This window comes from Erpetoichthys calabaricus, chromosome 2, assembly GCF_900747795.2.
Source record: "Erpetoichthys calabaricus chromosome 2, fErpCal1.3, whole genome shotgun sequence".
Classification (NCBI taxonomy): domain Eukaryota; kingdom Metazoa; phylum Chordata; class Cladistia; order Polypteriformes; family Polypteridae; genus Erpetoichthys; species Erpetoichthys calabaricus.
Genome location: NC_041395.2, coordinates 346,083,967 through 346,107,535, shown reverse-complemented (window position 1 = coordinate 346,107,535; position 23,569 = coordinate 346,083,967). Strand labels below are relative to the sequence as shown.

The 23,569-nt window shown below is 45.5% G+C and overlaps 1 protein-coding gene across 4 annotated transcripts in view; it reads left to right on the top strand.

Moving 5' to 3' along the window:
- sox6 (SRY-box transcription factor 6) overlaps window positions 1-23,569 on the top strand; it is a 264,750-nt gene that overhangs the window by 135,349 nt on the left and 105,832 nt on the right. The gene's annotated exons all lie outside the window — the stretch shown is intronic.

The window sequence follows — 23,569 nt, the reverse complement described above, 5'->3', positions numbered from 1 at the left end:
CAAACTAAGTAACTGGGCAATCAGGGCCTTGGTCAGGGTGGTCACTCGAGCAGAGCTGGGAGCAGAGTTGGGGCAGGAGGACCATCTCAGCAGCACTCCGTCTCTCAGATGGACACCACCCTTGACTAAGAGGCGTATTGTGGCCTTCAAAGGACTCTTGACAGCACAAAGATAAAAGATCCTCTGGTCTGATGAGACCACAATTGAACTCTTTGGGCAAAAATCCCAGTGTTAAGTCTGGCAGCACAGTCCAGTTTGAAAATAAGAGAAGTCCAGGACTCTTCCTAGAGTTGGCCATCAGGCCAAAGCTTCAGCCTGTGCTGTAAATGCCGGAAACAAGTGTGACTCCAGCGTGACGGGCACATTCACTGCAGGGTGGGGACTTTAAGTGACGTCCCCCTGGCTCTCGGTGGAATGGTCCGCGCTACCCACCAATGTTTTGGCCACGGGGCGGCCTCCTTCCTCTCTCTACAAGGCACACCAGGCCAGTATTTCCGAGGGAAGGTGGTGTGGAACATGTGGGAAGTGCGCATTGCATGTTTCCCTAGATTGTCCAGACAGAACTGTTCCCAAGATTTAATAACACAAAAGAGAAAAAGAAACGGTCAGGCCACGGCGTCTTATTGTGTCAGGAAGTGCTTGCCATGTTTTTCTATTACTGTAGCTCCGTCTTTTCCCGTTTGGCTGAAGGGTGCCCGCATGATGACAATGACAGTGGACAGGCCCTTAACGTTGGCGACGCGCTTTTCTTATTTATTTTCCTTTTTCATTCTCCCAGTGTTTTTAAAGACGGTGGATTTTAATTGGTTTGAATAAAAAAAGAAACTTTCCAGATTATACAAAATATCACAGCCTACGTTAGCAGCTGGCTAAAAATATCCCCCCGTCGTCCCGCCTGCTGTGATTTGTATGAATATTAACACCTATGCTGAGTGAGAGAGCGAGTGAGTGAGAGAGTGAATGAGTGAGAGAGTGATGGAGTGAACTAGCGAGTCAGTGATTGAGTCAGAGAGTGACTAAATGAGTGAGAAAGTGAGTGTGAGCGAGTGAGCAAGTGAGAGACATAGAGTGAGCGAGTGAATGAATGAGTGAGTGAGTGAGTGAGTGAGTGAGTGAGTGAGTGAGTGAGTGAGTGAGTGAGTGAGTGAGCTACCTACCAAGTCAGTGAGAGAGTGAGCGAGTGAGTCAGAGAGTGAGTGAGTTAGCGAGTCAGAGAGTGAGTGAGTGAGCAAGAAAGTGAGTGTGAATGAGTGAATGAGTGAGCGAGTGAGAGTGAGTGATTGAGCAACTGAGGGAGTGAGTTAGCGAGTCAGAATGAGCGAGAGAGTGAGAGAGTGAGTGAGCAAAAGAGTGATAGTGAGTGAGTAAGTGAGCAAGCAAGTGAACAAGTGAGTGAGAAAGCGAGTGTGTGAGTGAGCAAACGAGTGAGTGAGAGAGTGAGTGAGTGCATGTGTGAGTGAGTGAGTCAGAGAGTGAGCGAATGAGTGTGAGTGAGTATGTGAGAGTGAGTGAGCGAGCAAGTGAGTGTGTGAGTGAGTGTGTGTGTGAGCAAATGAGTAATTGAGAGGATGAGCGAGCGAGTGAGTGATCAAAAAAGTGAGTGAGAGTGAGTGAGTGAGCGAGCGAGTGAATGAGTGAGTGAGCGAGCGAGTGAATGAGTGAGTAAGCAAACAAGTGAGCGAATGAGTGTGTGAGTGCGTGCGTGCGTGAGTGAGCAAATGAGTAAGTGAAAGAGTTAGCGAGTGAGTAAGTGAACAAGTGAGTGAGAGAGTGAGTGAGTGTGTGAGTGAGTCAGAGCGAGAGATTGAGCAAGTGATTGAGTGAGGGAGTGAGCGTGCGTGTACCGGGTGGCTCAGCAGTGAGAGTCTGCCTCCTGACCAGAGTCACGTGGGCTTTGTTGCGGCCACTTCTGTCTCCACTCCTCCATTCCATTAAGTTTGGCCTAGTAGGCCTTGATGATGATGATGATGATGATGTTAAAGGTGGTGTTAGCAGATCACACGCAGACCCTCAGTAAAGCCCTTATCGCCACACAGTGTGCATTCAAAGAAGTGCTAAAGTCAGCTAAGACCGTGTGTGTGTGTGTGTGTGTGTCTCTTTATCCCTTTTCACTGGGGGTGGCGCTTGAGCCTTTGTCCTTGGGGATTACATTGTCACTTGTTTTAAGATGCCAGATGTTTTGATTACTACGTTAGCAGCTTATCAGAACTTTAAGCCCAAGCTCACTCGTTTTTTTTTCTTCTTCTTCTTCTTTCATGGCCTTTTTTTTTCTCGCTCTTACTCTTTCTGAATGTAATGCTGCATGCGACCAAATCCGTGTCGCCCGCCGGGACTTACATCATAACAACCTTAGTGAGAGAACAAGGGGATTAGAATGACGGGAAAAAAAAATACAAGAAGAGGAGGAGGAGGGCGACCGGCGGCCACTCGCGTCCACAGCGCCACCCGTCCGCGCCCGCAGCCTCGAGACATATTTATACTTCGCTACGGCGCAGGCACATCTACTTGACAATTAAAATGTCTTTTTTTTCCCAACTCCAAACAAATGAAGCTTATTTTAGTATTTGAATGTGCGTTCTCTCTTTCATATGGCTTTTCTAATTACAGGGTAGGAAATGGCAGAATGGCATATGTTCGCAACATGAGCAGCAGTCTATGAAATGAGCGAGGAGTTAATAAAATGATCTTGTGGTGTTGTTGGCCAAATGTTAGCACACATGTTTGGGAGAGTGATATTTCAACAGGCTTATAATTTGGCAGCCCGATATGCACGGGGGTCTCCTTCATGCAGATTGGCAGAATTGCTGATAGGTGACGCTTATTGCCATTTGCCAGGCACGTCCTTGATACGTGGGCATGCAAGGATGGCACCCTGACTGAAATGTGACAGTGCCTTGAGGTCCAGAGCTGTCTACCTGGGACTGCTACTCAGTGACACCCATTCCCAGTTTCTTCAGTAGTGGGCCGAAGTGCTGAAACACACCTCTTGGTATTGGTGTTGGGCCACAAATGCTGGGAAATGGCCGTGACAGTGAAAGCAGGGGAGGTCAAAAAATGCGACACAGTGGACAAGGAAAGTATGAAATGTTAACTAGTGTGCCTCCTCTGAAGAAGTGGCAGAAAGCTACCTGGGCACAAGCTGGGGGCTCATCGTGTCTGGCTTGGGTTAGGGTGGTCTGCTGAGGAAAGACCCGAAAAACCCAGTGACCCCAAGGTACGTCACCGATGATGAGTGACCAGCCAGCAAAAGACACACAGCATATCTACTGTGCATTCAGACCCCCTTCAGTTTTTGCACACATTAGATGTAAACATTTGATGTTTTTGCCCATCAGTCTACACTCAGTAACCCATAATGACAATCAGAAAAATGTGCAAATTTATTAAAAATCACAAACCAAAAACTCTCATCCCTACAAGTATTGAGACCCTTCATTCAATACTTTGTAGAAGCCCCTTTGGTAGCTTTAAGTCTTCCTGGGCAAGTCTCTACAAGCTTTGCACACCTACAATGGGCCAGTTTTTTCCATTCTTCCTGGCAGATCCTCCCAAGCTCTGATAGACTGGCCGGGTAGAGTCGGTGAACGGCCATCTTCTGATCTCTCCACACACGCTCTATAGAATTGAAGTCCGGGCTTTGGCTGGTCCATTGAAGAACGGTCAGACACTTGCAACAAAGCCACTCTGACATCGTCTCGACTGTCTGCTTCAGGTCATTGTCATGCTGAAAGGTAAACCGTTAACCCCTGTCTGAGGTCACGTGCACTCTGGAGCAGCGGTCCTGCAAGGTCCTCTCTATGTTGGATTGCATTCATCCTTCCCCCAGTTCTGACCGGTTTTCCTGTCCCTGTACCCCCATAGTATGATGATGCCACCACCAAGCTTCACTGTAGTTAGAAAGGTGATGAGCAGTACCTGCACTTCAGCAGGCCAGAGAGTGGAACTTTTATTTGTAATTTTTATGTGTATTTTACAGGAGCTCTTAGATAGATAGATAGATAGATAGATAGATAGATAGATAGATAGATAGATAGATAGATAGATAGATAGATAGATAGATAGATAGATAGATAGATAGATAGATGAAAAGCACTATATAATACAAATAGCGATAGATAGATAGATAGATAGATAGATAGATAGATAGATAGATAGATAGATAGATAGATAGATAGATAGATAGATAGATAGATAGATAGATAGATAGATAGATGTGAAAGGCACTATATAATAGATAGATAGATAGATAGATAGATAGATAGATAGATAGATAGATAGATAGATAGATAGATAGATAGATAGATAGATAGATGTGAAAGGCACTATATAATAGATAGATGTGAAAGGCACTATATAATAGATAGATAGATAGATAGATAGATAGATAGATAGATAGATAGATAGATAGATAGATAGATAGATAGATAGATGTGAAAGGCACTATATAATAGATAGATAGATAGATAGATAGATAGATAGATAGATAGATAGATAGATAGATAGATAGATAGATAGATAGATGTGAAAGGCACTATATAATAGATAGATAGATAGATAGATAGATAGATAGATAGATAGATAGATAGATAGATAGATAGATAGATAGATAGATAGATATGAAAGGCACTATATGATAGATAGATAGATAGATAGATAGATAGATAGATAGATAGATAGATAGATAGATAGATAGATAGATAGATAGATAGATGTGAAAGGCACTATATGATAGATAGATAGATAGATAGATAGATAGATAGATAGATAGATAGATAGATAGATAGATAGATAGATAGATAGATAGATAGATAGATGTGAAAGGCACTATATAATAGATAGATAGATAGATGTGAAAGGCACTGTATAATAGATAGATAGATAGATAGATAGATAGATAGATGTGAAAGGCACTATATGATAGATAGATAGATAGATAGATAGATAGATAGATAGATAGATAGATAGATAGATAGATAGATAGATAGATGTGAAAGGCACTATATAATAGATAGATAGATAGATAGATAGATAGATAGATAGATAGATAGATAGATAGATAGATAGCCCCGTCCCACTGAGGGTCTTTGCAGGTATTTTGACGTTGGCCCTCAGGAGCCCCCATCGCATTTCTTGCCACACGTCTGCTGAACGATTCGGTGGCTGAAAGTCCTCCGTGTACTCGAGAGTTGTTTCTGTCTGATTGAGATGGCCGTCCTGCCGATGGGGTCTCCTGTCTCTCTGAGAGTGACCACTGGGTTCTCGATCGCCTCCCTGACCAACGCCTGGTTACTCCGTCTGGCTGGATGGCCAACTCTTGGATGAGTCCTGGTGCCTCCAAACGTCTTCCCTTTCTCAGTCCTTGAGGCCACTGAGCTCCGGGGTACACTCAGAGCTTTTGGTTTGAGCTCCTTTTCCCTGACGTGATTCGTGTCTCAGCACTGTTTGACTGTGGATGTGACACCTGTTGCCTCGGTTACGCTCTCGTCACGCGCCAGGACTGTGCATCGTTGGACGTTATTCAGCACGACAGTATGAAGGTCGACCACACAAGCTCCATGGATAAACTTTCTGCTGATTTTGTGCGGTTCACTCTTTGTGAGTTTGCTGTTAGACTCCTGTTTCAAACAAGTCTCTGATTTTTGGTTTTGCATTATGGATTTTTGAAGATTGATTGTTGATTTCCATCTTTGACCACTTGCTTATTTTTTTTATGACCATCTTATTCTCCTGGCCCTTGCATCCAGATGTCCTACTTTGTCAGTCGAGGTCGTACCCCGTCAAGCAGCTGCATGCTGGCCTGTTGAGTAAGGTTGTGTGTTTCATTTTGTATTCCACCTTAGTTCAGATTTGTGTAATATTAGGACTCGGTACGACATGGCACTCCGTAGAGTTGGACAAGTGGGCATTTCCTTTTTTAGGTCACTGTAATTTTTCTCATACATTTTTCTTGTACTTTGGGATATGAGCCTCACTGCTTCAGCAGATTTTTTCTGACCTGAGCCTGACCCTTCTCTGCGTGGCCCACCCTGTGTCTGTGTGGCTATACTCAGATTTTAAAGATGTGCATATCAGGTAGCCGGGCAGCTCTGAATTGACTTTGTGTGTGCCCTGCACTGGACTGGCACCCTGGCTGCTGCCCTGTGTCCAGTGCTGCTGGCTCAGCTTCTAGAGAGCCTGAAATGCTGTGAGGGGGTTCAGTTAACGGATGGATGTGTTTTTTTATATAGTGCCTTTCTATAATGAATGCAAGAGCCAAATTGGTTCATCATTCTAATGCATTTGCTTCCATATTTCTTTAGTGGGAATGGCTGGATTGAGCCAGCAGGAGCCGAATGTCACACCACATTGGGAATGTGATGGTGTTAAAGGTGAAAGGGGCAAGTGACCGAGTGAGTAGCCTGTAGAGACCCGCCTCAGCAGTGAAATGCTCGTGCCATTGGACACTCACCTCTGCCACCCCAGCGTCACTTGGCTGACTGACTGACTGGGTGGACAGCCCACTGTCACGCTGGAGGAACTCCTTTCATTCACGTTGACATGGCTGATGTGATTATCGTGGTGTAATAACACGAGATTTCCAATTATGCATCATGTTGTGAGCCATCAGCAGTCCTCGTTTCGAAGCTGATTGTCACATTAAGGTTCAGGGAGCCACAGTGTGCATGGCCAGACTGTGCACCGGACACACAGGGCACATGACAGGGTGGCACAGAAGTTCCTCATCCACAATCAATACACTTTAGCATATAACCAATTTAATTAAAATGTGCCCCCACCGAACCTGCTGTCCCAAGTAATTCTGTGCTGCATCTTTGAGGATCAATTGGCTGTTGTGCAGATGAGTATTTAGACTTGTTATTTTGAGTAAACTCAAAAAACTAAAAGCTATCGGAAGTTTTTGGCAACTGTTTGAGTTGATTGGCAGGGGACTTTGGGCGATCGAGTACAGGGGGCCCTTAGGGGGGCAAGAATCAGCCGTGACTCTACGGGAGGGTAAGGGGGACGCTGGATGCTAATACTCATCTGTCTGGGCCTTGTGGCCACTGAAGGTCTGTCTGCCTGAGTGTCATTTGGTTCTGTAGTTTGTGTTTCTCCACTCACTGGAAGCCTCATCGCTGATGTTAGCAGCATTTTCACAAGGCTCTCCAGTATTGTAATGGCTGGGGTCTGCAGGGGTATGTAGTGTGTGTGTGTGTGTGTGTGTGTGGCCCCCTCTAATAACAATACTGATTTTAGTGGAGTTTGGTGTCACCGACAAGTGACGTTCATATTAACTGTAGAACCTTGAAACGGTCTCACTTGAAACGGCTTTTCAACACATCACAAGCACAGCGAGTGGGACAGGCCCCTCGTTTTCTGCCTTTTCCTCATTTTGTCTTCTGCAGTTGCCTGTCACACATTCCACACGTGCAGGTCAGGGTTCAATTGGCTCTGCCAGTTCAGCTTTGCTATTGGCCTAGGGCTTTAAGGTAGGCCTCATGACCTCGACTTGAAAGTGGAACATTTGACCTCTGACCCCCCCCACCTCTCCTCAATAACAGACGACAGGCCCTTTGTGTACGAGAAGGAAACTCAGCAGCAAGGATGGAGTGCAAAATAACTGTTATAATTATTATTAAGGGAGAAGATTCATTATAGGGGCTTATGAGTCATTACTGTCACTTGGACAGAGGACAGGGAAACAGATAGATAGATAGATAGATAGATAGATAGATAGATAGATAGATAGATAGATAGATAGATAGATAGATAGATAGATAGATAGATAGATAGATAGATAGATAGATAGATAGATAGAAAGGCACTATATGATAGATAGATAGATAGATAGATAGATAGATAGATAGATAGATAGATAGATAGATAGATAGATAGATAGATAGATAGATAGATAGATAGATAGATAGATAGATAGATAGATAGATAGATAGAAAGGCACTATATAAGGATAGATAGATAGATAGATAGATAGATAGATAGATAGATAGATAGATAGATAGATAGATAGATAGATAGATAGATAGATAGATAGATAGATAGATAGATAGATAGATAGATAGATAGATAGATAGATAGATAGATAGATAGATAGATAGATAGAAAGGCACCACACAGGACTCACCACCATTATATACTGGTCATACATTTATTAAAGTACTTTATGATTGGTTGATCCTTTATATAGGTAAGTCACTATACAGTAGACACATAGATGTTATAGCATCATTTTATATGAATGGTGAAATGCAGGAGGAGCACAACCTGCTAATCCTCATTTAAATGAAAAGAAGATAAATGTAAATTGTACAAAACAAATCTAAATAATCAAAGTTATTCTTAATCTGGAGAGCTGCCGCCACTGTCTCTCTCGCTCTCTCTCTCTCTCTCTCTCCTGTCATGCGGCCGAGCCCACAAGGGGCGGGGCTTAGGAGGTTTCCAGGGGCGTGGTCAGGCGTCTTGTGGCTCCAGTCTTTCAGAGTTGTGGACACAGAGATGTGTTAGTTAGTGACAGAGCCCCCTGTCCTGCCATAGTGGTATTGTTACTTTTCAGAGCCCCGTCAGGTGCCCCGCTATGCACACGTGTGTAACATGACATAACGTGTAATGTGTGCTAAGCCAGTGCCGTGGTCAGTGAGTAGAACTGCCTAGGAATTCTTACTTGTATGTGTTAATCAACGCACAGCTCCTTTATGTCGTGATGAGTGAGTTGAGCGTCTTTACCTTGAAACTTCTCTCAACTTGATGATGGAAGGGATTTTTTGTTAAGCCCCCTCACTATCCCTGCAGTTACCCGTCAGTGTTTAGGAGTCCCGTACTTCAAGTAAGGTTTACAACTTGCACTCACTCGCCACAATGGGGTACCGCCATACGTGCTCCGCTAGCGTTCTCATTTGCGACATGCTCACCTGGTGCTGCCATTACATTTTTGTGAACCTTAAGCTGAGCCTGGCCAGTGCCGACAGTCCATGTTCACTTTGCTTGTTGTGTACAGTGCCCTGTTCCACGCACACACTCTGCGCAGAGTCACTGGTCTCTGAGGACTGACATGTCACCTTTGACATCATCACGTCATCACATTGTCTAGCCATGTCTCATGACACCCACTCGATCCACTTCAGAAGGACCAGCGCTCGTCTCAGAAGCAGATGGACCTGCCAGTCCATCATCAAGCTAACGTCGGCAGTTAAAATACACATTTTGAAAAGTGACAAAGTGCACACTGACTGTTGAGGGGCTCGGAGACGAGAGAGCTGCACAGTTGCGACCCAGAAGGAGCGTGGATGTCAGCTTGATCACTTCTCGACTGTAGAAGAGCAGTGGCTTCACAGAGAGGGCCCCCCGACAGAGCCCCCGATTCCTCCGGGCCTCTTGTAAGGGTTAAATGAGAGCCGTGGCAGGGCCCCCCTGTGTAAATCGGCAGCGCTCCCCACCTCTTAGGCGTGCTCGAGCAGGCTCCTGTATGGCAGTCCATCATGCAACAAAAGGCCTGCCGGTGTTTATTAGGCCGAGCAGATGAAGTGATTTATGGCGCTTTATTTCCAGGCGTGCGAGTGAGTGGCAGCCAGAGGGCTGGGCCACCGCGCGCACTCCAGGGATGGCGGCCTTTGTTCCTCTGGGCTTGACAGACATGTGTCTCTGCTAAACGAGGCTTTAATTTCTTTCATATGCTTGCAATTTTCCATGGCCGTAAAGCCTGCCGAGGCGGCCACTCTTTATGAGCGTCAGCTTTCACAATCGAGGCTAATGAAGTGCCCGGCGGGCCCAAACACCTCGGGCGGGCAGGGCACACAGCTTCGGGTCACACAGTTTCTGTCCCTTATTTTCCATTCGTCTGAAAAGTGGAGGGACGTGTGGCCGATCAGCTCCTCTTTGCCTCCTTAGATGCGCAAATCAAACGCCCGTTTGTGCTTTCATCTCTCTTTCAAACTTTGCCAACAGGCAAACACCGACAAAAAGTCCCCCGCCACCCCTTTGATCCCTTCTGTTATGTAGTGCCTTGCGGGTTTTGCTGTTAACGACTTGGACTCTCCCTCAATTTCCATTTTTGTTAGCTTAGTTCTTCTTTACTTAATTCACTGTTTCTGCTCCTTTCACTCGTTAAGCACGGGCATTTTGCTTTCTCGATGTCTTCTGCCGAGGCCACTTGCTGCTCCCTTTCTTTGGCCAATCCCAGGGCCACCCGCCTTGACTTCTCCACACACGTTACGTTTCATTTGAAATTACGAAGAGGACCCATCAGCAGTCACAAAACTTGAGCACATATCCCGAGAGAAGCCCCTGTGTGCCTCCAACATGTCACCACGCACAGGCTCAAGGTGACAAGGGCACAGCATTGCATTCTGGGTGTCCTGCCGTCCCATATCTACAAGGATGGGGGTCTGCTTGCCAGCATATGAAAACACATTCCTCTGGCATGAAGGGCACTGCAGCTATACAGAGCAAGCGGCTGTGGGTGCAAATTCATGTTTTGTGCATCCCACTAAACTTTAAATGAGGCGGGCATCACATCGCCAGTCTGTGTCCATCACCCTGGTATTGTAATACTCCCCAGGCTGGTCTTCAAGTTCCTTCTTTATGTCCATTTTATCTTTATATTAATAATTGTTCCTGCCATCACTTATTTGCATTGTTAGTTCTGCGTATTATTTGGTTTCTAGGTGTCTGTGCTTGTCCCGTGGATTTTGTGGGTGGTTCCCCAAGAGGCGGGGCCACCTGTCCATCACTGTCATGACGACTGACCTTAGTCCAATCAAGGCTGAGGAAAACCCACAGTCCTCTGCGGTTCATTGAATGCGCCGGCATCGGTGGATTTTCACTGGTGATTATTCCGTGCTTTTTGTGAATATCTGGATCTTTGAACTTCTTGGGATTTCGTGTTAGGACTGCCTTTGTTTTTTAGAGATTGCCTGTTTTGAAGGCATTGCCTTACTGCCGTTATACTCCTTGGAGTTTCATTTTCTGCCACATGGTATTTTGGTAAAAAATGAATCTTTTTATTTATGAAGATTCTACGTTTCCCCTTTTTTGCAACTACCCAGGGTTTGACGGTTCTCTCACCCAAGTTTGAATTTTGAGTCATTTTTCGGACATTTGTGCTTTGGCACCCCATAGATACTTATCTGATACTCCATAGATACTTATTTGTAGCACAACATAGTATAGGCAGTTCTGAGTGATGCTTCTTTAGATTTAAGGTGAGGGGCATCACGACACCCACCTTGAGCTAATTCTGTGTCCATCACCTTGGCATGAACGCCACTTCATATATATAAATATTTTTAGAATAAGCAGCTCTACATGTAGCGCCAGGCTTTGTGGACCTCAACCTTGTACCAAGTCTATGTCCATCATCCTGGCATGAAAGGCACTACATGTATAAAGATACCTACTTGTAGCTCAGAGTCAAGTTTTATGGGTCTCGTTCTCCCAGTCCTTAGGTGAGGGTCATTGTGTCACCACCTTTAAGACCCTGAGAGTGCCCTGGTATATAAAGATTCTTGTAGCATCAATAGCTCTGGTTACAACATCACGTTTGTAGGCCTCATTCTCTTACTCTTTAGGTGAGGGACATCATGGTGCCAGTCTTACAAAGAGCCTGTGTCCATCACCCTGACATGAATGGCACTACATATATAGATAACGATAGAATAAGCAGCTCTAAGTAAAGCACCAAGCTTTGAAGACCTCATCCTCCCAGACTGTGAGTGAGGGGCATCGTTCTACCAGCCTTGCACAAAGTCTGTGTCCACCACCCTGGCATGAAGGGCACTACACATACAGAGATACTCTCATGCAGCATAGGCAGCTCCGAGTACAGCGTCATGCCACATGAGACTGACTGTTTCCGATTTAAGATTGCGTCACCAGCCTTGTCAAATGTCAGTGCCACTCACCTTGGCATGATGTGAGTAATAACTATATGTAAAATAAGTGGCTCAGAGTACAACGGCAGGCTTTATGGGCCTCATGCTACCAAACTTTACAGTAGTTGAGGAGCAACATGCAACCCACCTTACACAAAGTCCACTGCCCTGGCACAAAGGGCACTACATATATAGAGATATGTCTAGTATAAGTGGCTCAGAGTACAACATGATGCTTAATGGGCCTCGTTCTCCCAGTCTTTAGGTGAGGGGCATTGTGTCACCCGCCTTGAAATGAAGGTGGCATGAAGGGCACTCCACATGTAAAGATGCCTACTTATAGCATGAGTGTCTCTTAGTACAACATCATGCTTCATGAGTCTTGCTGTCCCCAGATTTAAGACAAGGGGCATCATGTCAACAGCCTTATGCTGAGTGTATTCGTCTGTGCCCATTACCCTGACATGGCATGAGTGTAATGATGTGCACGCATATAAAATCTGCGGCTATGAGTATGGCCTAATGCTTTATGGGGCTTGCTGTCCCCAAGATGTAGGGCATTGTGCCACTAGCCTTCTGCCGAGTGTGGATATCAATGCCCATTACCCTGGCATAACATGAGTGTGCACTTAGTACTGTATTCATACACGTAGAATAAGGACTTCTGAGGGCAAAGTGGTGATTTCTGAGGCTTGCTCTCATAGATTTAAGAGGATGGGCATTGTGTCTTCATTGTTCTGGCATGAAAGGCACTACATGTGCCATATAAAGACACCGACTTGTAGCATAAGTGGCTCCGAGTACAACAACTTGTGTTTTGAGGCTCGCTGTCCTACAGGTAAGGTGAAGTGAACATGTCACCTGCCTTCTGCTGATTGTGAAACTCAGTGCCCATTGCCCTGGCACAATGTGAGTGTAAGTATATACTGCATAAACAACGCAGAATAAGGGGATCTGGGTACAAAGTCATGCCTAATGGACCTTGCTGTCCCAGACTTTAGGTGTGAGGCATTGTGTCACCAACCTTGTGATGAGTCCATTTCCATCACCCTGGCACGAAGGGCACAACTCCTAACCAGGTACATGTAAAATAAGGGGCTGCGAGTACAACAACATGCCTCATAGGCCTCATTCTCTCTGACTATAGGTGAGGGGCACTGAGTATGAGCCAGTGCCCACTAGCATTGACATGGAGGGCACTGTGAGTACATACACTGCCCTGGCATACCCTGTGGTGCTGTGCCAGTGTCACCATATATTCAGGCTTAAAGATTCTGTCTCCACGCCCGGGTCCCTGCCGTCCTGCTGTGGTGGGCCCCTCTAAACAGATCTGCCCAGCTGACGTCCACGTGTCGGAGATCAGGCCTGTGTCATTACCCCCCTGATTTAATATATTGACACTTGGGTGCAAATAATTCCGTCTAGTGGCTTTTGCTTCCGAGGGATCAATTTAATTAGTTCTAAAATCCGACTTCTTGTCAGGAGCCAGAAGAAGTGCTGACGTTAAATAAAGTCCTGTGCAGTGTCTACAATAAAACTATGGAGGCCTGGTTAAAAGTTAATGATGCACAAAAAATGGCTTGCAAGAAAGCAGCTGGGCGTCGAGTGCGTCGCTTTGGAAATTAAGCTAAGTGGAGGAGCAGGGAGCCGTAACGATGGCGGCCCTTTAAACAAATTCATAAATTAGGACAATGAGCTGCTCAAATGATCTGAGGACCCCGGCTGACGGGCGGCGGAGGCTTTGCTGTGCAGCGAGGGAGGCCGGGGTGTCGGCAGGTTGTTTCCCGTTCGTTTTATATAGCTCCCTGCACGCCAGCTCGGCTCAGATCTCTGTTACAAAGCAATGACAACAAAGCACAGGGCACGCAGCACTTCACTCCGACTCCCCACACGAGTGCAGACCTGCGCGCCCGAACCCTCGGCTTGCCGCCGTTGAGCAAACTTCCCACCGCATGCAACGGAGAGAAAGGGCTGCTTTGATACAGTAGCTTGTTGTGTGTGCGGCCAGCCGGCAGTCGCAGAGGGGGCCCGTGTTTTCTTAGGGCTCGGGTGGCAAAGCAAAGCATTCAGCCTACGGTGGGCAACAAAAAAGGCCTTTTTGTTATCTGGCTGGAGAGTCCGAGCATTCCCCGAGGAACACAATGAATAGGCCATTTTGTCCGAGCGCGTTTTCATAGACACACAAGTTTCGCTTTATTTTTCATAATTATTCTTGCCTGTCACTGGGTGTGCACATGACATCTGAGCGTGTTTTAAACTCTTAACACACTCATGTGCCTTCAATAAAGTCGGCCGAACAATCCAGCCATTCTGCAGATAACAGAGCCGGCTCTGTTGTCTTCACACTTCTCTACAGCTGGGAGGCGTCTGGCAAGAGAGGAGCGCCGAGCAGAGGAAGCCTCGGCAAAGCCATCCTCGAGGCGGCTTGTGGGGAGCATCGGGCCACTCCCTCGCCCACATCTCGGTTTTTTTGCCCCTGCTAGTGAAGGACTGAGTGTCAGAATCACTGGGGCAGATGCCATGGCTCTTTGGTTCTCGTTCATCTGTGCCCTCTTCAGTCTCAGGTTTACTGCACTGTGGTGTGCCAACAGGCAAGAAAACCTGTTAAGGGTCGCTTTGTATGAAGTGAGAATGAAAGAGAGCGGGACCTTCATGGTGGAGCTCCTCCATCTGCAGTGCTACACTCCACCACCAGCTGAAACAAAACGTGTGGGGGGCAGTGGGCCACCCTAGGAGGCATTTATATACAGAACAACAGACTAGGCCGGGGCAGACTGCCTCGCCGAGATGGCACAGCAAGCAAGAATAAAGATGAGTCGCCAGCAGGACCAATAAACGTTGATAGAGTCCTCACAGTCACGTGTTTAGACACCAATCAGATTCTCATTTGCTTGTCTTAATCAGCCACTCTTGGGCACCATGATTAGTGAGTCTAACTGCCTGACCTGGAAACTTCAGGCCTTCCTCACCTGAAATATCCACCTTACTTCAAAATGAAGGCATCCCTGACTGTGTCGCCCTCTAGTGTCTGATCTGTGTTATTGGATTATAGGGTCCTCATTGTCAACATTTACCAAATCCACTGAAGTTCTAACTTGTATGTTTTAATCAACATGCAACGCATCATCCCTCTTGGGCACCATGATTAGTGAGTCTTACTTACCTCAAAATGAAGGCATCTCTGACTATATCGCCCTCTAGTGCCTGATTTGTGTTATTGGATTATAGGGTCTTCGTTGTCACATGTACAGAGTCCACTGAAGTTCTATCTTGTATGTTCTCATCAGCATGCAGCAAGCCACCACCCACTGACATCATAATTAGTGAGGAGATCTTCCAGACCTTGAAATCTGCATCTTCCTCACCAGAAATAAGTAAACTCCCTCAAAACAAAGGTATCCCCAGCTACCTCGCCCCCTAGTGCCTGTATTCTGTTATAGGCACATATTGTCCCATGTACCAAGTCCAGTGAAGTTCTACCTTGCATGTGCTAATCAATGTGCAGCACGTCACCACACTTGGGTTCCAAATTAGCGAGTCTAACTACATTACCTCAAAGTGAAGGCATCTCTGACTATAACGCCGTCTAGTGTCTGATCTGTGTCATTGTCACATATGCAGAGTCCACTGAAGTTCTAACTTGTATGTTTTAATCAACATGAAATGCATCATCCCTCTTGGGCACCATGATTAGTGAGTCTAACTTACCTCAAAATGAAGGCATCCCTGACTGGGTCGCCCTCTAGTGTTTGATCTGTATTATTGGATTATAGGGTCCTCATTGTCACATGTGCAGAGTCCACTGAAGTTCTAACTTGCATGTTTTAATCAACATGCAACACATCATCCCTCTTGGGCACCATGATTAGTGAGTCTTACTAACTTACCTCAAAATGAAGGCATCTCTGACTATAACGCCCTCTAGTGTCTGATCTGTATTATTGGATTATAGGGTCTTTGTTGTCACATGTGCAGAGTCCACTGAAGTTCTAACTTGTATGTTTTAATCAACATGAAATGCATCATCCCTCTTGGGCACCGTGATTAGTGAGTCTTACTAACTTACCTCAAAATGAAGGCATCCCTGACTGGGTCGCCCTCTAGTGTCTGATCTGTATTATTGGATTATAGGGTCTTTGTTGTCACATGTGCAGAGTCCACTGAAGTTCTATCTTGTATGTTCTCATCAACGTGCAGCAAGCCACCACCCACTGACACCATAATTAGTGAGGAGATCTTCCAGACCTCGAAATCTGCATCTTCCTCACCAGAAATAAGTACCCTCCCTCAAAGCAATGGTATCCCCAGCTACCTCGCCCCCTAGTGTCTGTACTCTCTAATAGGCACATATTGTCCCATGTACTGAGTTCAGTGAAGTTCTACCTTGTATATGTTAATCAATATGCAGCACGCCACCACACTTGGGTTCCAAATTAGCGAGTCTAACTACCTTACCTCGAAATGAAGACCTGACTGTGTCGCCCTCTAGTGTCTGATCTGTATTATTGGTTTATAGGGTCCTCATTGTCACATGTGCAGATCCACTGAAGTCCTTTCTTGTGTGTTCTCATCAATGTGCAGCAAGTCACCACTCTCTGGTGCCATCATTTTTGAGGAGAATTACCGGACCTTGAAATCTGTGTCTTCCTTACCAGAAATATTTACCCTGCCTCAAAACAAAAAAAAAATCCCCGGCTACCTCGCCCCCTAGTGCCTGTACTCTTTAATAGGCACATATTGTCCCATGTAGCGAGTCCAGTGAAGTTCTACCTTGCATGTGCTAATCAATGTGCAGCACGTCACCACACTTGGGTTCCAATTAGCGAGTCTAACTACCTTACCTCAAAATGAAGGCATCTCTGACTGTGTCGCCATCTAGTGTGTGCTCTGTGTAATTGTTCATACTGTCCTTATTGTCCCATTTGCGGGGTCTAGTGAAATTCTTACCTCTCTGCTCTCTAGCGCCATGACTTAAGAGTAGAGCTTCCTTACCTCGACATTTCTGCATCCCTTATCTGTAAATATTCAGAACATATTTGTCAACAACAAAGAGAATAAGGAAATGTATAATATACACACTGCGGTGGGCTGGCGCCCTGCCCGGGGTTTGTTTCCTGTCTTGCACCCTGTGTTGGCTGGGATTGGCTCCAGCAGACCCCCTGTAGTTAGGATATAGCGGGTTGGATAATGGATGGATGGATGGATAATATGCACATATGGCTGCACTTCTCTTGCAATTTAGCCAGCCTGACCCATCACCGGTTTGAGGATATTCATTACACGGAGACTGTGCCCACGGTGAGCTACAGGCCTCAGTGTATCAGCCAACTGTTGTGCCAAGATGGAATTGAAGAAGGCAAACTGAGAGATGAGTCAGCAGTGCTTTAGCTATAGGCAGTGCTGGTGGGGGACAGTTTCATCGGCGCCCATGGGGAATGGGGGCTCACGCACGGCTTTCTTATTATCATTAGGGTTTTAGCCACAAAATAACATAATCCATAATATAATAATAAAATGTGAATTTCCCCTTGGGATTAATAAAGTATCTATCTATCTATCTATCTATCTATCTATCTATCTATCTATCTATCTATCTATCTATCTATCTATCTATCTATCTATCTATCTATCTATCTATCTATCTATCTATCTAATCCAGAAATGCCGGGTTGACCCTTTTTACTGTGGCTCCTCTGACATTGTCGCTCACACTGAGGGATTCTGGGTAGATTGGTATTGGAGGTCCCAAGGTGGCATCATTTGCAACATGTTACAAAATGGTAACTTTGTCATCCTGCTTCCAATTCAAGAACTAAGGCTGAAACCGGAAGCCCTTGGGCCACAAAACCCCTAAACTGATGTTGAGATCAAATATATCCAATGCGAGAATTACCGTATATACTCACGTATAAGTCGGCTCTTGAAACCCGAAAAATCAATCATAAAATCAGACCCCGACTTTTACACCCGCTTAATTTTTTTATTTGTTTTTACATCTTTTTGCCTCCTCCAGTCTCACGTCAGTTTCTCAGACACATCGTAATTTGTTGCTGCAGTGCAGTTACCGATTTCTTTTGCTACTTCAATGACTTTTAATTTAAAACCAGCTTCATATTTTCTTCTCATCGTAGATAAGGGATGCTCTCACGATAGAGGTGTGTGAGGGTGTGAGATACAAAAAAACACAAAACAGTGCAAACGTCGCTTTGGAATAGTTTGGGTATTACCGTGTGGGCACATAGGCACAATAGAGAGAGAGAGCGAGAGGTGAGGAGCACCTGCTGATACAGCGCATTGCCGCACCCACATAGAAATAAAGGCCATGTGCTCCATGGCTACTCTCAATACTCAGTTTTCCGTATTCGAATTGTACAACTGACATTATAAAATACTAGAAATTATACAATAAAATCAAGCCCCAACTTATCCGTGAGTAAATATGGTACCACAAAAAAAACGATAAAACCAAACGAATTGTAACATCGCCAGCAGGCCCAGCTCTGTGATTCTGAAAATCCATGGAGGCTGTGCCCAGGGTGAGCTACAGGCCAACTGTTGTGCCAGGCTGGGACTGAAGACAGCAAGCTGGGAGATGGATGAGACAAGAATCAGCAGTGCAGGGGAGGCAGTGAATCAGGGGGCCCATGGGGAGGGGGTCATGGGGGGGCCCATGCATGGTTTTATTATTAACAGGTTTGAGAAGGTCACTGGTGTTATCATTCCCACAGCTCCATACATCTTAACTTGGACTGTTGCTCTTTTAAGTCCATTATATCCGTGACGTATCCCACTGATGGCAGTCAATTTTAAGTTTGATTTTATTTAATTTTTTAGTTTTTGTTTTAGCACAGAGGCCATCAAACTCTCGTTAAGCCACTTAACTGGGTCATTGGTGAACAAACTGAAGATATCCTTCACCTAAACCCAAGACATTAGCCAATGCTCAGAGACAGAACAGCAGCCAAAATTCGGGTACCCAGAGTCCAAACCAAGCCACCGAGTCGCCCTGCAAATAAACGTTTTTTATTTATCCGCAATCTCGGACAATCAGGAAGTGCATGACGCCAACTTTAAGGGGACATCATGTGCTGACTTCTGGAGTCTCCAGTACATAAAGACCCCCTGAAAATGGTGGGGCCCACATACCTGAAATATTTCTGAGCCCCTTAAAATGACTTCTAATCAGAAAACGTACTGTCACAATCAAATTCTTTATGTTAAAAAGCCATGATTGGAAATAAAAAATGGCAAAAATATGTGTAACACTTGCTAGCTTCCAACCCTTTGCAATTTCTCCTGTGGACAATGTGTGTCTACACAGGTGGAGTGGTGGCTCTGAGGCCAGGGATTTGCACTGGCAATCAGAAGGTTGGCGGTTCGAATCCCGTAAATGCCAATAGGGACTCTGCTCTGTTGGGCCCTTAAGCAAAGCCCTTAACCTACAATTGTTGAGCGCTTTGAGTAGTGAGAAAAGCGCTATATAAATGCAAAGAACTATTATACACGCCCTGAATAAAAAGTGGTGGCTCTGTGGCAGTAACCTTCTGACCTGACTTCATCATGCCGAGCCTCACCATGCCACCATGTCTGGGTAGGCTGGCACACTTCCTCAGATTTCAATCCCCTAAGGGTTTATAGGCTCAAATGTCTTCTACAGGCCGGCCCACATGCCCGTTTAGCGGACACAAGTTTCATGCCCATTGAGAGGACAGCAGCCCGCCGGAGAGAGTAAGATGTTGCTGACGGGGAGGCTCTTCAGAATGATCCGCTTCTCATTCAGCATTGTGAAGACAGCATAATACGGCATGGCAGCCTCCACTCGAGAGAGTCTTTTGTCAAAGGTCGGCTGGCGCAACGCAAACAGATTTGCTCGTGTGAGGCTTTTCAGCAAACACCTTGCTAAGCGCGTGCGGCCTGTAGATGTTATCTTGGCTGTCGCTGAACACAGCGGAGCGTTTCTGATAAGAGCCGGCGGCAGGGTGCACTGGGGGTCTGAGTCGTGTGCACACCGCAGTGGGGCTTTGTGAGTCTGGGAAATAGAGAAACCAAGCGGTGGCCTTTACTGCTGCTTCACCAAGGAACATGGACAAAAAAAGTGAGGTGGAGCATTGCCCCTTCTAGGTCACTGGCCCAAAAGTCTGTCTGCAAACTTTAGGTCTTCAGTTCTGTCAGCTTTGTGATTTTAGATGCAGAAATATGGCGGTGAGAAATTGGGGTCTCGAATGGCAGGCTGTATGAAGTGCGCTGTGGAGTCTTCTAACGAGCTGCACCTTTGCCCTTTTCCCAACTAGCTTATGGGTTGTCGAACATGACAAAGGGCTTTCTTAATGACAGTAGCCCACCATCAGGTAAGCCCACCAACTTTATTCTTTCCTCATTGATATGGAGGCCACCATGGATTATAATGCAATTTATTTTTGTATAGCCCAAAATCACACAAGGGGTGCCGCAATGGGCTTTAGCAGACCCTGCCTTTTGACAGCCCCCCAGCCTTGACTGTCTAAGAAGACAAGGAAAAACACCCCAGAGGATATAAAAAATGGAGGAAACCTCGGGAAAGGCAGTTCAAAGAGAGACCCCTTTATAGCTAGGTCGGGCATGCAGTTGCTGTCAAACAAAAGGGGGTCAATACAACACAATACTCAGAAGAGAACACAAGTAATCCTTAATACAATACAAGAGTACAATACACAATACAACAATACAAAGAGTACAAGAGTACAAGTACAGAGCAGAATTCAACAGTAGATGACATCCCATAATAGGATTTGGGTTTGTTCAGAGCCCTGGAGACCTCGGCCATCAAGCTGCCTCCCCCTATTGGCCATTCCACAGCTGGGACCCCTCTACCTGACGATTCCTGCGATCCTCCATCAGAGATGACTTTACCTTAGGCGGGCAGAACAACTTGGCAGGTGGGCAGTGGCACATTTGAGTACCGAGAAGAGAAACAGAATAGGTGAGGGTTAGTAACAAATTAGAATATAAATCATATGACTCACAGTGCATCCGGGAAGTATTCACAGCGCATCATCACTTTTTCCACATTGTTATGTTACAGCCTTATTCCAAAATGGATTAAATTCATTTTTTTCCTCAGAATTCTACACACAACACCCCATAATGACAACGTGAAAAAAGTTTACTTAAGGTTTTTGCAAATTTATTAAAAATAAACAAATTGAGAAAGCACATGTCCATAAGTATTCACAGCCTTTGCCATGAAGCTCCAAATTGAGCTCAGGTGCCTCCTGTTTCCACTGATCATCCTTGAGATGTTTCTGCAGCTTCATTGGAGTCCACCTGTGGTAAATTCAGTCGACTGGACATGATTTGGAAAGGCACACACCTGTCTATAGAAGGTCCCACAGTTGACAGTTCATGTCAGAGCACAAACCAAGCATGAAGTCAAAGGAATTGTCCATAGACCTCCGAGACAGGATTGTCTCGAGGCACAAATCTGGGGAAGGTTACAGAAAAATTTCTTCTGCTTTGAAGGTCCCAATGAGCACAGTGGCCTCCATCATCCGTAAGTGGAAGAAGTTTGAAACCACCAGGACTCTTCCTAGAGCTGGCCGGCCATCTAAACTGAGCGATCAGGGGAGAAGGGCCTTAGTCAGGGAGGTGACCAAGAACCCGATGGTCACTCTGTCAGAGGTCCTCTGTGGAGAGAGGAGAACCTTCCAGAAGGACAACCATCTCTGCAGCAATCCACCAATCAGGCCTGTATGGTAGAGTGGCCAGATGGAAGCCACTCCTTAGTAAAAGGCACATGGCAGCCCACCTGGAGTTTGCCAAAAGGTACCTGAAGGACTCTCAGACCATGAGAAAGAAAATTCTCTGGTCTGATGAGACAAAGATTGAACTCTTTGGTGTGAATGCCAGGCGTCCCGTTTGGAGGAAACCAGGCACCGCTGATCACCAGGCCAATACCATCCCTACAGTGAAGCATGGTGGTGGCAGCATCATGCTGTGGGGACTGGGAGACTAGTCAGGATAAAGGGAAAGATGACTGCAGCAATGTACAGAGACATCCTGGATGAAAACCTGCTCCAGAGCGCTCTTGACCTCAGACTGGGGCGACGGTTCATCTTTCAGCAGGACAACGACCCTAAGCACACAGCCAAGATATCAAAGGAGTGGCTTCAGGACAACTCTGTGAATGTCCTTGAGTGGCCCAGACTTGAATCCGATTGAATATCTCTGGAGAGATCTTAAAATGGCTGTGCACCGACGCTTCCCATCCAACCTGATGGAGCTTGAGAGGTGCTGCAAAGAGGAATGAGCGAAACTGGCCAAGGATAGGTGTGCCAAGCTTGTGGCATCATATTCAAAAAGACTTGAGGCTGGAATTACTGCCAAATGTGCATTGACAAAGTATTGAGCAAAGACTGTGAATACTTATGGACATGTGATTTCTCAGTTTTTTTATTTTTAATAAATTTGCAAAAACCTCAAGTAAACTTTTTTCACATTGTCATTATGGGGTGTTGTGTGTAGAATTCTGAGGGAAAAAAATGAATTTAATCCATTTTGGAATAAGGCTGTAACATAACAAAATGTGGAAAAAGTGATGCGCTGGGAATATTTTCTGGATGTACTGTATGTTTTAGTGCTAATGACTAACAACAGAGATGCAGTCTGCACAGTTAATCAGCAGCTCTAGTCAGGGTGTGCTAAACTGAAGTCGTGAGTCAGCTGGGATTTGAAAGCTGAGACCAAAGGGGCATCTCTTATAGTAGCAGGCAGACCACTCCACAGTTTAGGGGGTCCTGTAACTAAAAGCTCAACCTCCCACTGTTATTTTATTAATCCTTGGAATTATAAGCAGACCAGCATCTTGATATACGTTCAGATGATAAGTTCAGACAAGTAAGCCGGACCTCGGCCATTGAAGGCTTTATATGTTAAAAGGAGGACTTTGAAATCTGCCCTAAACTTACCCGGCAGCAAGTGTAAGGATGAGCGAACTGGAGTCATGTGTTCACATTTTCCTTCACACAGGCATGATGTGGCCCTAAATGGAAGTCGTGTGCCTCCGTTCTTTTAATTGTCCCACAAAAATTCATGGTGACGGCACTGGCAATTAAAGCCAACTTCCAATCTCGGTTCCCAGTTACGGACGCACACTTCTTAGTGTTTGACAGGCTCGATTTTCAGGATGTGGTTTCAGCCATGCGACTGCTTGCACATTTCTTCTCAGCTTATTTATGAGCAATATCACAATTGTAATTTCATTTCTACCCTTATTTGTTCCTACATGAGAGGAATTGGATGAACGGATGCTGTTGCTGCGTCTGTGTGTTTAGACTGCGCTTTTATAGAATGATGGCGTTGGCTTTCATTTTTGATCTCTCGCTGCTGACCTTTGTTTGCCTTTCCTCTTTGCTGCTGGCTCATTCTCAAGCCTGGTCCACTTGCAGACATTACGTGCTCATTAATGTGTTTGTTATTTCTTTAAAACATGTCTTTTAGTCTGTAAAGTGTATACAAACACATTATTCCGGTATCTACTAAAAGGGTCAGAACTGCGAATGATGTGCTGAGGAGGCTTTTTGGACAGTCCACAGGCAGTGCACCTGCTCGCTCTCATCGGGTTTTATTTCCCCATACAAGGCAGATTTGGAAGAAATGAAAAAGAAAAACTTTCCAGCTGGGTCTTGCAGTGGCGAGATTTTTTCCGTTTTGTCGTCCAATTAAAATCA